This window comes from Plectropomus leopardus, chromosome 19, assembly GCF_026936395.1.
Source record: "Plectropomus leopardus strain MGB_pleo_1.0 chromosome 19, ASM2693639v1, whole genome shotgun sequence".
NCBI lineage: Eukaryota > Metazoa > Chordata > Actinopteri > Perciformes > Serranidae > Plectropomus > Plectropomus leopardus.
This window is the reverse complement of record NC_142194.1, coordinates 7,402,217-7,422,403: the sequence shown is the minus strand read 5'-3', so window position 1 is coordinate 7,422,403 and position 20,187 is coordinate 7,402,217. Positions and strand designations below refer to the sequence as shown.

Here is a 20,187-nt window from a genome sequence, read left to right as displayed (position 1 = left end):
AGTGCTCGCAGTGGTTAATGTGAGTGACTATGGGGTTTTGTGATTTCAAGCTGTGTCCACTTTTCTCAGTCATCGCAATGTTTTCAGTTCCTTTCAGCCTGCCTGCTGTTTGCCAGGGTCAAATTAGATAGAAGGGATGTCGGGTCCTGGACCTTTTGTTGCTCTGTTGGTCTGATCCATCTGTTTCTTTGTGGGAGTCTCACCTCTCTGTGTCTTTTTGTGCCGTGTTTTTGTTCCAGGTGCAATATCAGTCACTAAAGAATACCTCAAGAGCAGCTTTCTCTACACCAGGGAGACTCAACTGGCTTTGCTTGGGGGCCACTTTTGCAAAATAACAGGAGGCCAGGGGCCAGTCGCAGCAGCCCTATACATGTTTCTAGGATTTTAGGACGTTTCTTAGGATTTAATGTAGTTTCAAAAATGTTAGAATGTGTCTGCATTTTTGAACGTTTCTAGGATTTTAGGAAGTTTCTAGGATTTTAGGACTTTAAGGGCTTAGATGGGGCCTCCGTTGGGGCTGTAGGGAATCCTCCAAATGCACTTTTTGATAAACAATCTCTATTTTGATTATGTCTTATGCACTCTGGCACATTATGTACTCAAAGTTCCAAACAATGTGAAAAACTGTGAAAAATGTGAAAAACAGTGTAAATCACTTAATTATTGTGAATTAGAAAATGGTTGGGATACGACTCGCCATGCAATTGGGAGCCAGATTTGGTCCAAGGGCTGTAAGTTGTGTCACTGCTTTATTCACATTGTAGCCTAGATGCAATTCTTCCTGTAGTAACTTTGTACCGAGTGTCGCCGTCCCCTCCTTCACTGACTTTGTCTCTCTGGCTTTGTTTGTCTCAGTGGTGACATTTCATGCCTGTCATAGCCGCTGTCTCAGTGGTAGGGCAACGTAGAGGTGTAACTGTTAGCATATTCACCAGCAGAGTCTATTAAAGGCAGAGTGCTGTAATTCTTCTTTTCATGCCGAGGGCCTGCCTTCACTTTCAATGACACGCACAGTGATATGTGGAGAAAACCCAGCAGCATGTGGCAGCATCCGATTTACCACTTTAGGGTTGAGGTTCCCAATATAGAGCATTCTAATTTTCCACTCTGTTGCGTAGGATGCACTGTTTCAAGTTGTGTAATGGGATGGCTCTCAATGTGAAGTGCAGTGTAGTTTTTTACATTTATAATTCCACTTAGTCAAGTTTAATTCTCGTGGTTGCACCTTTACAAGTGATATGCACAGTTTTTAATTTGTAAATCAAGAGGTGCTGGAACAGAGAGGCTGCTAATCCAGCGGGTCGGGAGGAGGAGAAAAGTCACGGATCACATGCACAGAACACATCAAAACCACAGTGTTTGGTGTCCAGACAATACGTAGGTGCTGCTGTGCTGGTGTCACACCATTGTAGCAACGGCCTGTAATTCTGAAGCCCCAATATATTACAAAATGTCCCAAAGGACTGAAAGTCCATTTGCGCAATAGCCCGTTGTCCGGACAACAGACACTCATTTCTCTGAGGGGTCATTTATCCAAAATGTGCTACACATCCTCCCAAACAAAAGTAGATTACTATGTATTATAAAGAATGACATCGTTGTAACTTCCTACTACTGCAACAGCATGACCCGCCCTACTCTGCCTCTGATTGGCTTACCCTGATATTCTTACCATTACCAGTTTCACTCCTCTTGCCTAAATCTAAGCCTACCAAAAGAGGCATCAAGTTCCAGGGCTATGCTAAATCATATTGTTCATGGATCGTTTCTGGAGGTTAAAAGTCAAGGGAGCCCTATAAAATGACCATGCCATTTTTCCATCGCCGAAATTAAGCCTAGATTTGGAGCATTATGTCGCCCGATTACTAAGAAGTAAGAAATACAAGGTGTGCCACTGGATTCCTCAGGTATTCCTGTTTTATATCATACCAATATCATCATCGTTGCTTTAAAACTCAGTCCGGTACGGCCTGGTCACATCAGCCGGTGATTAATGCGATAAACAAAAATTAACTTGTTAATTATGGACCTTAATAGCATTGCTGTTAATGCAATAATGCTGACAGCCCTTTACAAATTTTGATACCGAAAAACGAGGTACTGGAGCTGTGCAAATAAGTATTGAAGCACAGGCAGTTAAAAACCAAGAGTTCCTGGATCTTGTTCCAGCAGGATCCGGCACAGATGAAGCTCTGGCTCTGCTTAGCTTCGAGCTATTGTGGTGGTAGAATCAGAATTCGCTGCAGTAACTTCAAACTCTACACACAGCACACACAATTAGTCAACACTCTCTCTGCGTGGTGTTCGTCCTATGATTGATTCATGCAGAGATGAATTGCTACATCACACCTTTACCCCCCCCCCTCCTCCATTTCCTTTCTTTTCACCACTCTCATCACCACAGCAACAAAGCAGAGAGCACGCAGTATGCCCAGCATGTGCTGCGGTGCACGCACTTCTGCAAGCATTCTGTCAGAAAGTCCAAAGGCCCCAACTGCAAACAAAGAAGCTCCTGTGGATGTTTATTATGTATAGGGTTTTTCCCATATACCAGAGATTATATCCTCCGGGGCGGCCGAGTGAGCGAGATGGATTGTGGAGTGTGCATATTTGCCGAAGGGAGGAGGCGGAGGCTTTTTCTGACGTTTCAGCGAGATGCACGGCCTTCGTGGGATTGCATTACAATCCCTTTGCCCCCGTGTTGTTTTTCTGTCTTTCTTATTGCATCAGAAGGGTAATGCAGACTGTGGGTTAAGAATGAGCCAGACTAAAACATTTCACCTAAGGATATAATACATCTTTTTGGCCTTTTTTATGCACCTTAGAAGACCAGCCCTCTCGTAGAAAGACAATAACTTGTTTATGTTTTACTCCGTTATTGCATACTGTCAAGGCTTCTATTGTTGTGGGTGGCATAATTGAGTCTGGGTCTCCCGGTGAGAGCGCAGCACGGCTGGAAACCATCAGGTTTTTGGTAAACCTTTGACGCCAGAGTGCTTCATCTCTTCCCACTACAACTTCTGCAGATTCCCAGGAGCACCCACATGAGTTTCTTGTCATCATCCCGGTGTGTGATACGAGCACAGAAGTGCTGCGTTTCCCTTTTTTTGCTCAGCTTAAGATTTCAGTGACATGCTCATATTGACGAGCTTTGTCTTTTTCTCCAATTACACTTTTAACTCAGCCTCATGCCAGTGTTCCTTATCATGTGAAAGTGAGCCAGTTGTTCTCTCTCTCTCTGTAAGAGAAATGCATAATCTGTGCTTTTTCTTCCCTCCTTATGAGCACTTTTATGCTAATTTTATGTCTATTTACTCCGTGGCTGGCTGCAAGGGAGTATTTTTCTAATTCTCTATTTCACTTTCAATGCCGCGCACACTCTGATTCTCGCATGGGTATGAAAGGCAGGGGAGTGACACGTGAAAAGGGAATGGATTTCTTGTTCTTAGGGTGGTGGCAGCAGGTGGGAGCGTAATAGCAGGAGGTGTGTGGGAAGAAAAGAAAGCTGCCGTACCAGGTTGTAGTTCCTCGGGGATTTTGTAGCATGTGTGTTGTTTGTGTATTTGAATCCTGCTGTAAAATATGACTTAAAGCAGGCACTCGATGTGTTTTTTTTTCCCCCATGCATGCACAGTAAATGTTTTTGTAGGTATTAAGTCACTTCAGAAACTTAAGAGCCTGGAAGCTCATAAATCCTTGCACCTGTGTACAGGATGGCTCATTCTCAACACACAAACACACTCTTAGACATATTAGCACCTGGATCCCAGTAGAAACATCCCACTGCTGGCTTACAGTATCACATTCAGTCTGGTAGTTGAGCCAATGGTGCATGCTGAAATTGCTGCATGACTAAGATCTTCTTCAGCACAGAATTATTAACCTACTTGATTGATTGCTGCTGCAAAAGACAGACAATCAATTTAACCAATTTCCTTCCCTCTGTCTCGTTTTCTGTGTTTCACACCCCGGATGGAACACTTAGGGGGGCAATGAAAAGAATAGCAACAAAATATTTCTGTAATTGCCTCTTCATGAAACTGTGTGTGTGGAGAGTGTGTCTGTGCACATGGCGGTCTGCAACGTTGTAAAAACCTGCCAGTTTACACCAAAGTGACTACACAAGACAGTGATGACCTCCACAGTGACATTTCTCTTTTCATCAGTTCTTACTTACAGCTCTTCAGGCGTATTTTGTAACTGGATAGAATTTATAGCAACTCAAAATATGAATGGGGATACTGAGACAATTGCTACAGTTGCATTTTAGTGATGAAACGGTGAAAACATAAGCAAACCGGCCAGAGCAATGTGTTTGTGACATATGTACACATGTAGCAAGCTGCAGCAGCAGCGACACACAGTTAAACAGCGACACACCGTGAGGAAGGAGACCTTGCAAACCCGTGAACAGCTGTAAATGAGACAGGCTTGGCGGGGATAGAGGGCTGTTATCAGAAAAAGCCACAGCAAGTGAACACGCCATGCGTGGACAGTTTACTGACTTGTCAGTGGACTTTACTACAAGGCGATTAACTGTTGAAACAAGTGACGTTCTAAAACCAGAAGCTGGAGATTTAACCAGCTGAGTTGCAGGTGACACTATCAGCCAGCCTGCGTCAGAATGAGACGGCCAGTGCCTGCCTGTTCTCATTCCAAAGTGGTAAAATGCCGCCGCTTTTGCAGCGATTTAAGATTTGATTTAACTTAAGCCACCTTTGCTTTGGTATGATGTGTCGCCAGGTGGTGTCAGATTTATCGTGACTAGAAGGAACCTTTTGTAGTGCTATAATACTCAGCCTGTCAGCCGAACAGCACCTGCCCGGCAGTATGATATGTGGACTTGGGGCATCAGTTGAACATGGCCGTGTTATCTGTTAAGGCTGTATGATACGCTGCTGGACAGTGTTAGGTTGAAACGCTGCCGGTATGAAGGTGATAATTGGAGCTGACAGGTCCCTAAAGGAAAAAACATTTTTTTTAAACCTAAGCACCCATGTCTACGTTGCCTAAACCTAATGATGTCCTTTTGTTGACATTACGGCATTGGTTGCCATGTGCTTTTGTTGCCTCAACATAACCAGGTGCTTTTCTTGATGTCTCGATGTTGGTTGCAGCATCAGCAACAGACGCAGAAAGAAAGCTAGAGCATAACATGTAGACGAAAAAGCCCACAGACAAAGCTGCGGTATCTGATGACTTGGGAGGAGAACATGTTGTCAGTTCACACCACTGAAACTTTTCTCTGCAATGTTCTAAAACGTGTGTGTGGGAGAGTGTGTCCATGTATTTGCAGACAAAAGAAATTAGAGACAAAGTGAGCAAGGAGAGTGAAAATCAAATGAAATTGTTTTAGTATGGTTAAACTAGTATGGTTGAAGAATAGATTGAAGCATAGTCTTAAAACATTTTAGTAACTGGATCTCAGTGGAAAAGTCCCACTTCTGGCTTACAGGATCACATTCAGTCTGATTGAGCCAGTTGTGCATGCCGAGAATCCTGCACGAGTAAGATCCTCCTCAGCACAGAATTATTAGCTTATCTGACTGAGTGCTGTCAGACGAGACAGACAATCAATTTAACCAATTCTGTTTTCCTTCCCTCTGCCTTGTTTTCAGTGTTTCACACCTTGATTTAGACACTTAGGAGGGCAGGGAGGTAAAAAGAAAAGCAAGAAAGAGTTTCTGTAATTGGCTCCTAATTAAATTGTGTGTGCGGAGAGTGTGTCCGTGTATTTGCATTCTTTCTGCGGTGAAAGATATCAGAGACGAGGTGAGCAAGGAGGGTGAGAATGGAAAAAAAAAGTTGTATGGTTGAACCTAAAAGAAGAGATTGAAGCTATTAATAATTAATCAACCTGCTCTTATCTTTAATCAAGTCGATAAGAGGCAGAAAATGAATTAAGAATAAAATGAAAGAGGGAAATCGGTGTAATGAGAGTGGTCTCTTGTGGTTTGCCTGTTAGTGCAAAGTCTCAGAGTCGATTGCTCAGGCTGAGAGGAGATTACTGGTCTATGGTTTTGATGATAGATGGCATCCTCAAAATGCTCTTGTGCGATGACTCTGGTAAATGCAGGACAGATAGAGATAAAGAAGATTAATTTCAAAGCTAATTTGCAAGTCGTAATTACAATGTATCCTGCTACGTACACTCACCAGATACACCTAGGGTCTTGCCCGTGACCGATGTAGTGCAACATCCCCAGGGCAATTTGAAATTCATCATCCTGCAAAGGCTTTCTGCAATAGTGGGTATTTACGCTGCACATCTAGTCACAGCTACAGCTGGGCTTAACCCGCCTGTCGGTGCCAGAGGCTGAAAGTCAAAGCTTTTCTTCCCCCAAGCCAACCTGAACATCAGAGGTGAGAGAAAAATGAGAAAAACACAGCAGAGTTCTTACTCAACTTGTGTCTTACAGAATGCAAATATCTATCAGATATCTCATTTTGCCCTTTTTATTTGCACTTTAACTGACAGGTGGCATTTCCAACCACATGTAGAAGTGATGTTACATGCAACTAAACCTTTTCTTGGAAAAGGTGCATGAACCTTGTCCAACTTTCCAAAGAAAGTTTACTTTTTCAACACATTTTTATCCAGGATGATAAGAATATATTTGACCTCCTCTGACATTTTCTACAAACATCTGGTGATTGCCCGGGGTGTTTGATCAGGCGTCAAGTAAGCTCATAGATCCACACTGCACTAAATCATCAGTCAGAGGGGACTCTGGCTCTGTCAGTTGCAGCTGACTCATATCGTTTTGCATCTAATGAATGTAAGTAAAAGCTCTTGTGCATTCTTGAAAGTCATAGATTTGAATCAACAATCTGATCCCTTAGTCGACTGAGATTGTTCTCCAGATTTTGTTGCAGAGTGAGCGTTCTTAACTTTCAAGCTACTCTGTGGTGTTCATAGCCTGTCAGAGTGGCTCTATTAGTCCAAATATAAACAGTATTATGATGTTTTCATATTGCTTATTACCACTGCAATACAAGTTGCGCCATGATGCCATTAGCAGAGGTTGCTGATGTAAGCTTCCTTTTACCAGAATGTTGATGATGGATGCCAGTTCAGCCGATTTGCATAAATTAAAGCGGTTTAAGCTGGTACACCGGCCTGGACCTGCACAACCAGAAAACGACAGAATAAATACGCACATTTTTAAAAAATCCTTCCACATGTTCACATTTTCTCATTTCTGCCTTCACAGCAGTAAACTGTAGTTTTTTTCCCTCCTCACTTCATCTCCTCTTACTCCTTCTCCACTTCACTTCCAGTTATCTTCTCTTGGTCCATCCAGCCTTGTACGATGTCGACCATTTAATCAGAGTGATTATCTTACCACCAGATGCTGAAATATTTATGCCCTCCAACCACAACCTGGCATTTAACAAGCACAGAAATGGACCTGATCTCAGACGAACACAAAAGCAGACACCTCACTTGGGTTTAATGCACATAGACAGGCCCACAGTGGTAACAGTTACAGCTGATAACCTCAACACCTGACCGTGTAACCACATTTCACCACAGCGTGTGTGTGTGTGTGTGTGTCTGCGGGCCGGGGTTCAGACTCTCAGTCATAATCAGCTCAGTCAGCGGGGTGTCAGTCCGCGCAGTGATTGGTCAGCATTTAGTGATGAGCCCTGAAGGTTAGAGGTTGAGGTTCCTGGCAGGAGGCTGGCTCCAGGGGTGTCGGGGTCGGTACAACTCGTACCCGATGGACAAAGTCACAGACTGCATACATAACTCAATATTCAGGAAGCTTGATTTATGCTTGTTGGTGTCTTGTAGTTCAGTAAAATAAGATAACTTATATATTATGACTTTGGATGAATTGCTGACTTTTTGCAATGTCGATAACATCTGTTTGTTTTACCACATAAACAAGTAATAATTAATGTTTTATTGAGGGAGGGACATTTGGAAACTGTCAGTCAGTTGAGAAATGCTAATAGCACTGCGAACTAAGACGATGTGAAAATTTGGTAACACCTTCTATGAAGACCACATCTATAATGCATTATGAGGGAATTCATGGTGAATTATAATGTATTAAAAAAGCTTTATAACAACACTCATAAACACACATAATGCTTACTGGTGCACTATTGACTGTCATAAAACATTATAGATATGACTTACGATGAATTATAAATCATCATTGCAAGTTTTAAGTAAAGTGAGGTGCATATTGATGCATTTATAATAATGGATGCTTCATCATAATGTTTAATGTTTGTTGTTAACTAAAGTATAATGTGTATTCATGCAATTATAAAACTCTGTCGCATCATAAGTGATTAATGCCAACCATACACTAGAATGTTTTGAAAATACTTTTAAAAGACTGAAGTGTGACACCCTGTCACATCTAAAGACAATGTGAAAGAAGTCCAAGAAATGGTTAAAAAAAACACACAAAAATCCCCACTAAAAATAATGACAATAAAAACAATAAGTAACAATCATTTCTGTGAATTAACCAAAACAGGAGCACTGTACAGTAACTGTTTGATCTAGCATATACTTAAAATGATCTACAGACACGTACCTTTGTAATATTAATACATCTTGTTAGTTGTTCCATTGATTTGGTGTAAAAAAACTAAAAGCTAATGAACAAAGCACAGTACTGATCTGAGGAGTCTTAGCCCAGTGTATGTGCTGGCATACTTTAACCACTTTTTCATGGCAATTTTACCAATTTTGATATTTAAACAATCAAACAAAACCAAAACATTATCTGAATCCCAAAATGTAACATCTACTCAACGCCCAATGAGCAAATATCCAAATAGTAGAATATTTGGGTCCATCCCTACAGACACCCTGGTTCAAATGAACCCAAAAAAACACAAGAACAATTGATTAACAAAGCAACAAATGTGCTTCAGCAGACAATGCCAGCTGTCAGGTTGAGGAAAAGAAAAAGGAAACAAAGATTGGAGGTACAGTTGGGTCTTCGGTCACATGTGGACCAATCACTGCGAAATAATGTTACCAGTAGAAACCAATTTCTTGTGGCTATTTAAAGAGACAGACAGAATCGAGGAAAACTCCCATGACACAACAATCTCCGCCCAGTGCTCAGCACCACTTCCTGACCGTCCAATTTCCTGTCAGCCTTGTTGTGCACTCGCGTTTGTGTGTGTGTGGCTCGCCGGCTTTTCTCTAATTTCCTCCCTACCTGTGCCCGGCTGAATTGCTTCCTGTGTGTGATTGATTTGCACTTAATGGGGACACCTCTTTCTCTCCGCGGCTCCCTTTTCTGTCTCTCCATCTCCATCTTGTCCGCCCTTGTGTACACGTGTGATAGTAGTAACAAAACATAATAATATGATATGATAAGAGGGCCGAGGCCTGGCACCTCAACTTATCAAAAACCATGTTATTACAGGACGAAATGATCCAACAGCTAATGGCTGTATTCACTTGGGTAAAAATGAGTCATCAGTGGGTCAGAATGAAACTCGGCACCATTAGTCAGGTAGTTTTGTCTCTGATCTATGCACACGCGCTGACATTAATTGAGCCCATCAGTTATTGCTGAAACACACACTTGCCTATGAAACGCCTCTGTTTTCGTTCAGTCCATTTCCCAAAAATGTATTAAAGCTTTTTTATTCCTCAAGATAAAGCAAAGGAAATAAGATTCTCTTTGAATCGAAGTGTAAATTGTGCCGAAATGGAAAAACAAAACAAATCAGACAACAATGAAACTCTTCTTACAAGAAAAGCAGTCTATCTAACTTGTCAATCTTTTGAAATTTTCTAATTTATATTTCCTTTTGTAATGCCGCTGCCGAGAAAAATAGAGTACATCCAATGATGCGGGTATAGTCCTGAATTCATTTCCGTCCCATTCACGAGTTTATTCTCAAGGCAAAGTAAGTTCATGAGCAACAACTTATTCAAAACACCATCTAAGAGTTTTTTTAAGTGCATTTTTTAGTTAGTACATTTCCTCTTGTCGGCGGGCTTCGCAACCGTACAGAGTGTTCTGGAGGACTTTAAACGGCTGCAAGATTTCGGCTCTGACAGTGAGGGAGCTCGGGGCCCAAACTCAGAGGAGCCATGGTTGAAAGGCTGCATGATTTCAAAGATATCAGACTTCTGCCCTGAAACCAGCAGACTGGGGGAGCTGCTACACTCTTAGAAATAAAGGCTCCAAAAGGGTTCATCCTGAAGGGTGGAGGTTCTACCCAGAGCCATTTGCTTCCGAAGAACCTTGTTTTTAAGAAAGGGTTCTTCAAGGGTTCTTTGTAAGTCTAAAAGTTACATTAAGAACCAAAACCATGGTTAGTGGAAGAGCGGTCTATGGGTAACGTAGTCAATTACTACTGGGTTCTAGATTCAACCCTTGGATGAAAGGATTCTCAGTAGAATCCCCTGGGTAGGTTCTATTTGTATATCAAAGGGTTCTCGGTAGAAACCCTTGGGTAGGTTCTTGATGAAGGAATATAAAAGGTTTTTCAGTAGACCTGGATTTCTAGGTTTTAGATGAAATCCTTGTAATAATAAAAGGTTCTTGATATAACTCCCTGGATGGGTTCCAGATAAAACCCTTGGTAAACAAATTGGCTCTCAATAGAACTAACTGGTTGAGTTCTAGATGAAACCCATGAATTATAAACAGGTTCTCAATAGAATCCACTGTCCAGGTTCTAGATAAAACATTTGGAATATGAATTGGTTCTCGGTAGAATCCTCAGGGTGGGTTCTAGATGAAACACTTGGAATAAAAAATGGATTCTCCTTAGAGTCCACCGGGGGAAGGGTTCTCTGGGTTCTCTTATAGGGGGTTTTGGTTGAAAACTCTCATGGATGGTTCTAGGTATTACCCTTTATGTTGGGTTCTAGGTAAATCCCTCTTAAAGGGTTTCTGTTGGAACCTTAATAAAATGTTCTACAGGAAAGCAAGAAAGGTTCTCCTGGGGGAACAAGCCTATATATGTTTCTGGTTATCACCTTTTTTCTAAGAGTGTAGTTCCAGGCAGGTTTCCCCCATGAAAATGTTCAAAAAATTCATTACTGCTTTCGTTTTCTTTCTGATTATTCCGTCCTGTCCCAATTTTTTTCGTTTTCTATCAAGACGAGACTTGACTGTCCGTCCGTCCAGTCTTTTGCTGCCTCTCTCCCTGCTTTAGTTGCTGGGCAGCCAGAAGTGCGAGTCTCCCTCGCCGCACTCCAGCAGAGCCGTTCTCAAAGGACTTCTAAAAGCAGGCTGCGAACAGTATGACGAATGTGTTGCTTGCCGTTGCTGTCACTGTCACTGACGTACAATTTGTGAAAAAGACACGGCGAGAAAACCAGCAAAGAGTCCGGACTCTATGGGGAGCCGGTGACATCAGAGGAAGCCGGTCACCCCTCCCTGCTCCTGCGTTTGCCGTCTCATCTCTCTCCCTCTCTGTCACTGCCGTCTTCCAGTCGGCCTTTGAGCTCACCCTTTTTAACCAGCTCTGGCGTTCTGCTGCTGCTGACCTATAAAATGTGGAGCCTGTCAACATCTGTTGAAAGACACGGCGAGTGATGATGATGATGGGATTTACATACTATTAATGATTTGGGAAGGAGGAAAGTGTGATGAGGGAGAGGAGGTTGGGTGGTTAATGGATGATGTGTGGATGTGTTCCAAATGTTAATGTGCCTTTTTGGGACCAAAGAAAAGGTCTGTGAGCAGAGAGGGGGAAAGAAATCGTTTCAGTGGTCAGAACCAGGGATGTGTACGTGTTGACCGACATTATTTTTATTTTTTATTTTTTAGCCTCTGGCATGAAGAAGAGAAACTTGGCTCACAGTCGTTGTGGTGTTAGATGGTAGATTATAACCACTTCTGTGCTTTGTCTCAACCTATAGTCATTCTTTATATAATTATTACCTGTATTAGTGTTTTTATTGCCACTTGGATGAAGCTGAAATTTACTGTTGACTGTAAACCCTTTGAAAACCTGGAACAAAATCATTTTTCTTGTGCCATGTGTGTCTCAGATTCCTTTCACAATTATTTAAACCTTTGAACTCAAATTGGTGTAATTTGGGGGAAAAGATGGAATGAAATGTTCCACAAATCGCAAGATATTGCTAAATTTAGAGAATTATTGTTAAACAAAACCCCTCCCAATAAAACCCCCAACAATATTTAGAATTTTTTTAATTTTTTTTTTACTTTATTTTTTTCCCCCAAAAAATCTCAAATAATTTTTGGGTTATTTCTTCTGTTGTTGTTCAGTACCGTCTTCCCGTGTTTTTGAAAGAAGCCAGTTTTCTCTAGTTTCTAAGGGTCAGTCACCAAGATTATTTTTGACCAGTTTCGCATGTTTGTCAATTATTATTTTGAAAACATGGCAAAAAACTTAGCAAGCAAATTGTAAGAAATTAGCAAAATATTACAAGAAAAAAGCCCTAAAAAAGAGGAAAAAAGAGAGAGTAAATTATGAGAATTTTTTTAAAAAGAAATGTAGAAAAAAATACTGTAAACCACATTTATAATTTTAAGTATTATAATTATGTATTTAACATTATGCCATAGATCATTTATTTTTATTTTTTTAGTGCTTCTTTAGGGGCAGGTAATTTCCTTGTTTGATTGTTTTTTATTTTTCTTTCCTCTTGCAAATTTTCAGGTCATGTTTCGGTAATTTATTGGCAATATAAAGGAACCAGATCAATTTTCTCAGGTTTCAAAGGGTTTGTGAGTGTTAAGCTAACGAAAGCACCGTTAACCGAAAGTGACATACCTATTGTGAACACAGCATTGACAAGCTAATATTACAGGCTAGCAGTCGCCTATTTACACATCCAGCAGTTAGAGGAACATTATCATCATATGGAGTCATGTTTGTGGTCACCTGGATATTTTTAGTCTATTCACTCTCCTTGAGCTCAACTCAACCTTCACCTGCTAAATGCTCTACTCTGCTCACCGACATAGTTGCCGTTTGGTCTGAGCAGGCAGTGTGCAGTGTGTCTTTAAGGCTGCCTGTAATATCAATTTCTCTCCAATTGTCTCTTTTCTGCTCTCTCTGTCTCTCAAGTTTGATAAAACCATGACTGTGATTGAAGGCTTGAATTGGACGTGATTTCCAGAGAGGGTTGTCTTGTAGTCTCACCAACGCAGACGTGCTGAGTGAAAGGTGTTAATGCACATGTTTTTTCTGCAGTAGTGGAACAGGGATAGTTGTCCCATTTACTTTGCAAAATACATGGCAGGTTCATTCTTACATTCACACATTCTTATCCTAATCCTAACCAATCCAACCAGCGAAGAGTTAGTAGCCAATCGTAGGGAGGGTAGGGCATGTTCTTCCTTTGCTCGCTAGGGGGAGCAAATGACATGCAATTGTTCTGACAGTCCAAAATGCCGAAGCCCAATTAGTTAAAAAAATGTCTGTTTCTTCGTAATGTTTCAGACTGTTTCAGTAATTCATCCCTGCTTTTTGTGCCACCAAACATGGGTGTTTCAAGCCAAAACATGATCATTTGGCAATCATATCCAAGTGTTTTTTGTGCCTATATCTAACCACACATTCACCGCAATGTTGCTGAGAAATGTAACATGTCCATGGTCGACAGAAATATACAATGGAAACATTTCTTTTGGTAATTAGGTTGGAGAAATGGTACTTTGGAGCAATGGGAGTTTGTTTTGGGGCTAACGAGCTGTCATAGAAATTGACTTTCAGTTCCAAGGGACACTTTTCAGACTAATGGGGCTTTGAAAATTTGGGCGGTACCACCTTGTTGCATTAGTTGTGTAGGCAATAACAAAATTTGAACACAAGTAGTCAGCTGGAGACGCATAATAGACAAAAGTTTGAAAGGCGATGTGTCTCGGCTGTCCATTTATGTTCATATTAATGAAACCCATGTTAATACCAGGTGTAAAAAGGCTCTTTATCTGTAAAAAAGTGTGTGTGATTGTCTGTCTTCTCTTTTTGCGAGGAAATCTGTGGAGCTTCTCTCCCATGCACCTGCACTCTATCAACATTCATGTCTCCGAAAATGCATTTGGACATGGTCGCACCATGTTGCAGCATATGTCTAAGCGTGTATGCTGCTCAGTACCTTGAAAAAAGTAAAAGCCCCTCTCACCTCTTGGTTAGCCGAGCGACGCGGAAAAGCCGTCCCAGCGGAGCGACACGGCCATTTTTCACCTGACTCCAACATATTACTTCATTTCCCCTGGTACAGACAGCCCGCTCTCCCCGCTGGCCTTACTGCTCTGACCTCCAGACCTAACCCGCAAAACTCTCTCCTCCATCCGCCTCTATCCCTCCTTCCAGCTCTTTATCCGTCCCTTTCTCCTCCCCCAATCGGTCTGGGGTCCAGCAGCTGATGGATGGCCCCTCAGGAGAAGGTTGCGGGAAGGGTCAGGTATGATTTCTGGAACTTTTCAGAGGTACGGAGGACGAATTGAGGAGAGATTGGCACAGATTTGAGGAAAGAGAGAAATGAAGGTAGGGGGCAAAAGGAGGAAAATACTAAAAATTGTCAGTCTGTACAAACAATTCATCCCCAATGTTGCGCCTGCTTTCTCCACCTCCTCCTCCCCTGCGGACCACCGCATCCTTATTTTTCATCACCTGCGTCTTCCCCTAGCCCCATTCTGCCTGTGTTGTCTGCTGTCAGTAAAATCGACTGGGGACTGCTGAGTATTCTGGTACATGTTGGTATGGTTGCTAGAGTGCGCTCACTAAGTATTTGTTTGGGCTGTCAAGGTGTCTCCTGAGTGCCTGCTTGCCTTCTGTTGAATATTTATCACTTATTTAATGCCGCTGCCCCCTCCAGAGAGTTGGACTCTGCTTCTAATACCTCCCACCCTCGTTCTTTCTCTCTATACTTTTCTGTCATTGCCCTTGCTCTTTCTTTTTCTCCATGGTGCTCTGAATGCAGTATTTTCTTGTACACTTTGTCTGTGTCACAGTCTGTCTCGGACTCGTTCATATATAACCCTTTGAAATCTGGATCAACAACACTTTTCTTGTGCTGCACTTAGGTGCCTTTCTCAAGTATTTAAACCTCTGAATACTGAGCATTTGATTTCTTTGGAAAACATGGGGACAAAAGGCATTGAGCATCTTGGCAAGAAGTGTCCAACAAATTGCAAGAAATTAGTAGATTTAGAAAATTGTTTTTTTAAAGGTTTGTTAGGGATTTTCTTTTGTTTTCTTTTTTTTCTTTTGTTAAATTTTCAGGTACTTTTCTTGTACAAGCTAATATGCCCAGGTTTTACTTGGTTAACCCTTTCAAACCTGAGCAAATTGGCTTGACTTCTTTCACAAACATGGAAAGAGGCAATGAGCAAGGAAAAAAGAAAATTTTGCATGAAATTAGTAAAAAAAAAAAAAAAAGTAATAAAAAAGTAATAAATAAAAGTAATAAAATAATAGAGAAAAAAGAAGAAACAAAGAAAAAGGTAAAACTAATAATAACAAACAAGGCAAAAAAAATCTATAACATAAATATGTAATTATGATAATTATAAATATAGTTGTTTTTACTGGATTCTTTACCCCTAGCTTTTTAAAAATATTTTTTTTAATCTACTATTTTTTTTTTTTTCAATTTGTGGAACATACAGTCATGGAAAAAATTATTAGACCACCCTTGTTTTCTTCAATTTCTTGTTCATTCTAATATCTGGTACCACTAAACGTATAATACAATGAACACAACAAAAAATGCAGCTGGTCACATAATACTTTATGTCCTATTTGACATTCTTAAGCTTAATTGATTCCCAGGGTATATAAGAGGCCATTTCATGTCACAAGCAGCACTGCACATGCAAAGGCCTAGAGTGGTTTCCTGCTTACATTCAAGCCGTAGCACAACTCAGAAGTTGTCAGCTCTCACATAATGCCTAAAACAAAAGAATTATGTGAAGCCACAAAGGCAGCCATCTTGGCACTGCTGGAAATTGGCAAATTGGAGAGACAGGTAGCGAAAAACTGAAGATCTCCAAGACAGCCGTTCATTACAACAAAAAAACAAGCTGAACATGGCACTACCAAATTGCTACCTGGCCGTGGCAGGAAACGTCTTTCTACCCCACGAGATGACCGTGCACTCATCCGTTCCTGTGTCAGGAATCGTCGTCAGACCTCCAGGGACCTTAAAAATGAGTGGGCACTGTCGAGAAATGTGACTTGTTCCGCAAGGACAGTTCGAAACCGACTTGTTGAAGCTGGTTTGAAGTCACACAGAGCACACAAGAAGCCCTTCATCAATGAAAGGCAGAGGAAGGCCCGGTTACTCTTTGCTCGAGACCACAAGGATTGGACTGTTGATGATTGGGCTAAGGTTCTCTTCAGTGATGAATCCAATTTTGAATTGATGCCCACTCCAGCCAACTTACTGGTTAGGAGGAAGCCTGGAGAAGCTTACAACCCAGACTGTCTTGCCCCTACAGTAAAACATGGGGGTGGATCAGTCATGATCTGGGGTTGTTTCAGTCTGAGTGGAACAGGGCAAATGCAATTGTGTGAAGGCCGAATGAACCAGGTCATGTACAGGACTACCCTTGAAAACAGTCTTCTTCCATCAGCTGGAAAACTCTTTCCTGCCTCGAATGACTGGATTTTCCAACAAGACAATGCCCCTTGCCACACGGCAAGGTCAGTTAAAGCCTGGATGGAGAACCACAACATTCGCACCATGCCTTGGCCTGCTCAATCACCAGATCTTAATCCAATTGAAAACCTGTGGAAAATCATCAAACTCAAAATGGAGAACCACAAGCCCAAAAACAAAGAAAATTTGTTTGAATTTGTCCAACAGGAATGGGCTGCTGTGACAGCAGAACAATGTCAGAAGCTGGTGGAGAGCATGCCAAGACGCATGTCTGCAGTCATCAAAAACAATGGTTATGCAATCAAGTATTAACTCTTGTGTGTATCATGTGTTTAAAGCAAACAGAAAAGAAAACATGGAATGCTTGAAAGTAGTGTTTTTGGCGGTGCAATGCCATAGCTATTGATGTAAGAATTTAAGTAATTTTGGTTATTATCAAGAAAACCATGGAAAATGAATAGTTCTTAGTTCTTAAATTAAACTCTCATGAGCTAGTTTTGTTGTTATCATTATAATTGTCCAAACAAATGCACCTTTAGTTGAGCCAGGCATTAAAATTAACAAGAAATTGAAGAAAACAAGGGTGGTCTAATAATTTTTTCCATGACTGTATCTGACCAAGTGTCTTATTACATTTTCCCATGCTTTTTTTTTTTTAAAGAAATCACCCCAATCCTCCCTGGGTTCAAGGGTTTAATACGTGTGAAAGGCTTCTGAAGGGAGCACTGAAGTGATGTCGCTCCAGGTTTCAAAGGGTTAAACCCCCCTTACAAGAGTACTTACCCATATGAACATCTGTATCTGTTGTTATCTTTTCATTTCAATCAACCCTAAACATCCAAGATGTTGCGTCACAAACATTTAGGGTTCTTCCCCGATCTGTCAGCTTTTAAAAGCTATACGCTTACCTGTAACGTCATCATGAGACCATTGCTGGAGAGATCAGTGGATAACAAAAGCCAGAACAAGATGCCGAGGGAGAAGCTGTACCTCTACCTGAAAAGAGAAAGGAAAAGAGTCGGAAACTTCGTAGATAAAATAGTCCCCGGTGTGTGTGTTTCTCCTCTCCCTTCAGTCCCAACATTTATTCTCATCACTCACACAAAACTAGGAGATAGAGAAGAAAGTAAAAGTTCTGCACAGGAGAAAAATCTCTTTCTTTAAAGAGTTATTCATCAGAAAAAGAGAACAGTACGTCGGTAGCATCTGCACAGGAAATGTCACCTAGCAAAATGGACAATAAGAAAGCGAGAAAAGACGGGAGAAAAAGAAAAAGCTAGAGGAGGATATAGGTACAGGTTTAAAGAAAGGGCTTGTGGAAAATTTGATTCAATAAAACAGTGAGAGAGGCGGTGGGAGTTGGCGGCGGTAAAGAAAACAATGGAGCTGTGTGAGGCTTTCTTTGATATTGCAATCCGAACACAACACTCACCAGATATTGCTCTTTCTCTTTCTTCTCACTCGCGCTCTCTTTTCAGTGGTCACTTGTGTCATCTCGCACGCTTTGTTTTCCGAGATCAAAGTCTCATATCCATCAAAAATCACGTTTCTGCTGTTACATCATTCTGTCCATATCACATTGTTGAGGGGCGTACTTCTGGTGCTCGGTCGTAGCCTTAATAAGAAACGGCGCTGGGCCGGCTGCTGGTATCAGGCGAAAACGCTCGAGCTTCAGTGCAGAACTGTCAACAGCATGATGCGGTGTCGTCAGTGAGAAATTTGAACCTTTAGTTCATGTGCAGTGTGCAGGACTTTGTCAGATGGAACTTGCCAGAAGTTTGTTGTTAGTAACTTAAACAACTCGCCTTTTATCAAAATACCACCACAAGAATTCACTTTTACATGTCGTAGTGTTTTTAAAAATGATTCGGAAATAAGTAGGCTATACAAAAAAATGCAAATGTGAGAAAATGTTTGATTCCGTTCTTACTGTGTTTGTTGTCTTATTTTAGCGATGACATTACTGTTTCCTATAGAGTTTAATCGCCAATCAAAGTACTCAATGCACAGAGAATACAAAGACCGGATTAATTTTGTACTTTTTTTATTTATTTATTTTTTACAAAAGATGTTCCAAATGAATGAATGAATGAATTAACATTCAATGGCCCTAATACACTGTTGTAACATTATAACATTTTACTAAATTTGTGTATCTTAATTCTAGAGAAAACAAGCTAAATTTACTTGGAAAAACTGACTTTTTTCTAACTACTTTCTAACTGGTTTGAAAAATTAGCTCTTGGAGGTATAATCATGTAGACTACATAAACACGTGTATACTTTATAGGAAATAATCGGACACCGTACGCCCCACTGTGTCGCAGCCCCCCTCCCAATCTGAAGTTCGGAAATTCCCACCGGCTCTATTAGAAGTCAAGACAGTAGCGTTGTCCCCCATCTTGAAGCCATTTTGCCAGGAAATGGTTTAATTCCCTCATCTGGATCCCATTACAGCCAGGCGGACTGCTATTCCTGTGAAGCCTGTACAGTGTAATTAAGGGCTTTGTGTCTCACAGCCAGCCACAGCTTTCTTTCTTCCTCTCACTACCTCCCTGTCCTTTATCACGTTTTTTTCCCTCTTAACCTCATGCCACTTCTCTGGAGACTCACTCACATACCCGCCGGCAAATATATGCTATACATACCTAAACACACACACACACACACACATTCCTACTCTAACATACATCTCTTTATGTTTCACACAGAATAGAGTAAGAGGAAGCCTTTCATCCAGAGCGTTCTGCTTAGCCTGGCAAAGTTTTAGTTTTTGACCCAGATTGGACTGCAGCCAGATACCACTGTACAAAATCGTGTATTTACCGCCACGTTGGTTCTGTTTGTACTGGACATGTTCCCTTTTTCCACACATAACCCACTTCCTCAGAGGGAAAAATGTGCGGCAACATAAAATTTAAATGTGCAGTTTCCTGTAATCCTGGTGCAAGATCCGTATATCCATGACAACGTGGTACATTAGTCGATACCAACGTCCACTGAGCAGTTTCTAATCCGCTACCTTCATGGTTAAAGTGTGGTTAAGTTTGTGTAAATGAATTTTTTTAATTAACCCCCAACCTGAGCAGATTTAATGATTATTAACTTCTAACAATTTCTCAATCTTTCAATTCAGTTCAAACTTTATTGGCATCACCATAGCAAAAAAAAAAATTGCTAAAGCATTACATGTAACACAAACAAACCTATGCATATTTACAGTATGCATAGTATATAAATATAAACATTTTGAAAAATACTCAATAATTTATCAATAAAATATAAACAGTAGTTAATAAGATGAATTTTCTAGTAACTACATTACACGTTAATCAAGATGACCAAGATAAATAGTAGATAACAGTAATAGTCATTATTAAATAACTAGAAAATACAAATAATAAATAATCAGATTCTGAATAAGATTTATTGCCAAGTACATTTACACATACAAGGAATTTGAAATTTGAAGTAGTGTCTAACTTGTGTCTAACTCTGTACTGCAGAACTGCCTTCCTCTCAAAGTATCAAATGAGTCTTCGTTCTGGGAGGGTGAAAAAGACAAGAAGGTTTTGGAAAAACTTTTAAAAATATCCAACTTTAATTTC

The 20,187-nt window shown here is 40.8% G+C and overlaps 1 protein-coding gene and 1 long non-coding RNA gene across 9 annotated transcripts in view; one reads left to right on the top strand and one right to left on the bottom strand.

The window, feature by feature from the left end:
• sdk2b (sidekick cell adhesion molecule 2b) overlaps positions 1–20,187 on the top strand; it is a 378,479-nt gene that overhangs the window by 133,913 nt on the left and 224,379 nt on the right. The window lies entirely within an intron of this gene.
• On the bottom strand, positions 361–18,216 carry LOC121959285 (uncharacterized). 2 transcript variants are annotated; one of them, XR_006106891.2, is made up of 5 exons: positions 18,012–18,216; positions 17,488–17,575; positions 7,050–7,126; positions 6,157–6,350; positions 361–6,063 (listed from the first exon to the last, which is right to left on the bottom strand). It is a non-coding gene; the product is annotated as an uncharacterized LOC121959285 (long non-coding RNA). The 2 variants fall into 2 exon arrangements; XR_015775061.1 differs by lacking the exon at positions 7,050–7,126 and having other exon boundaries at positions 18,012–18,214.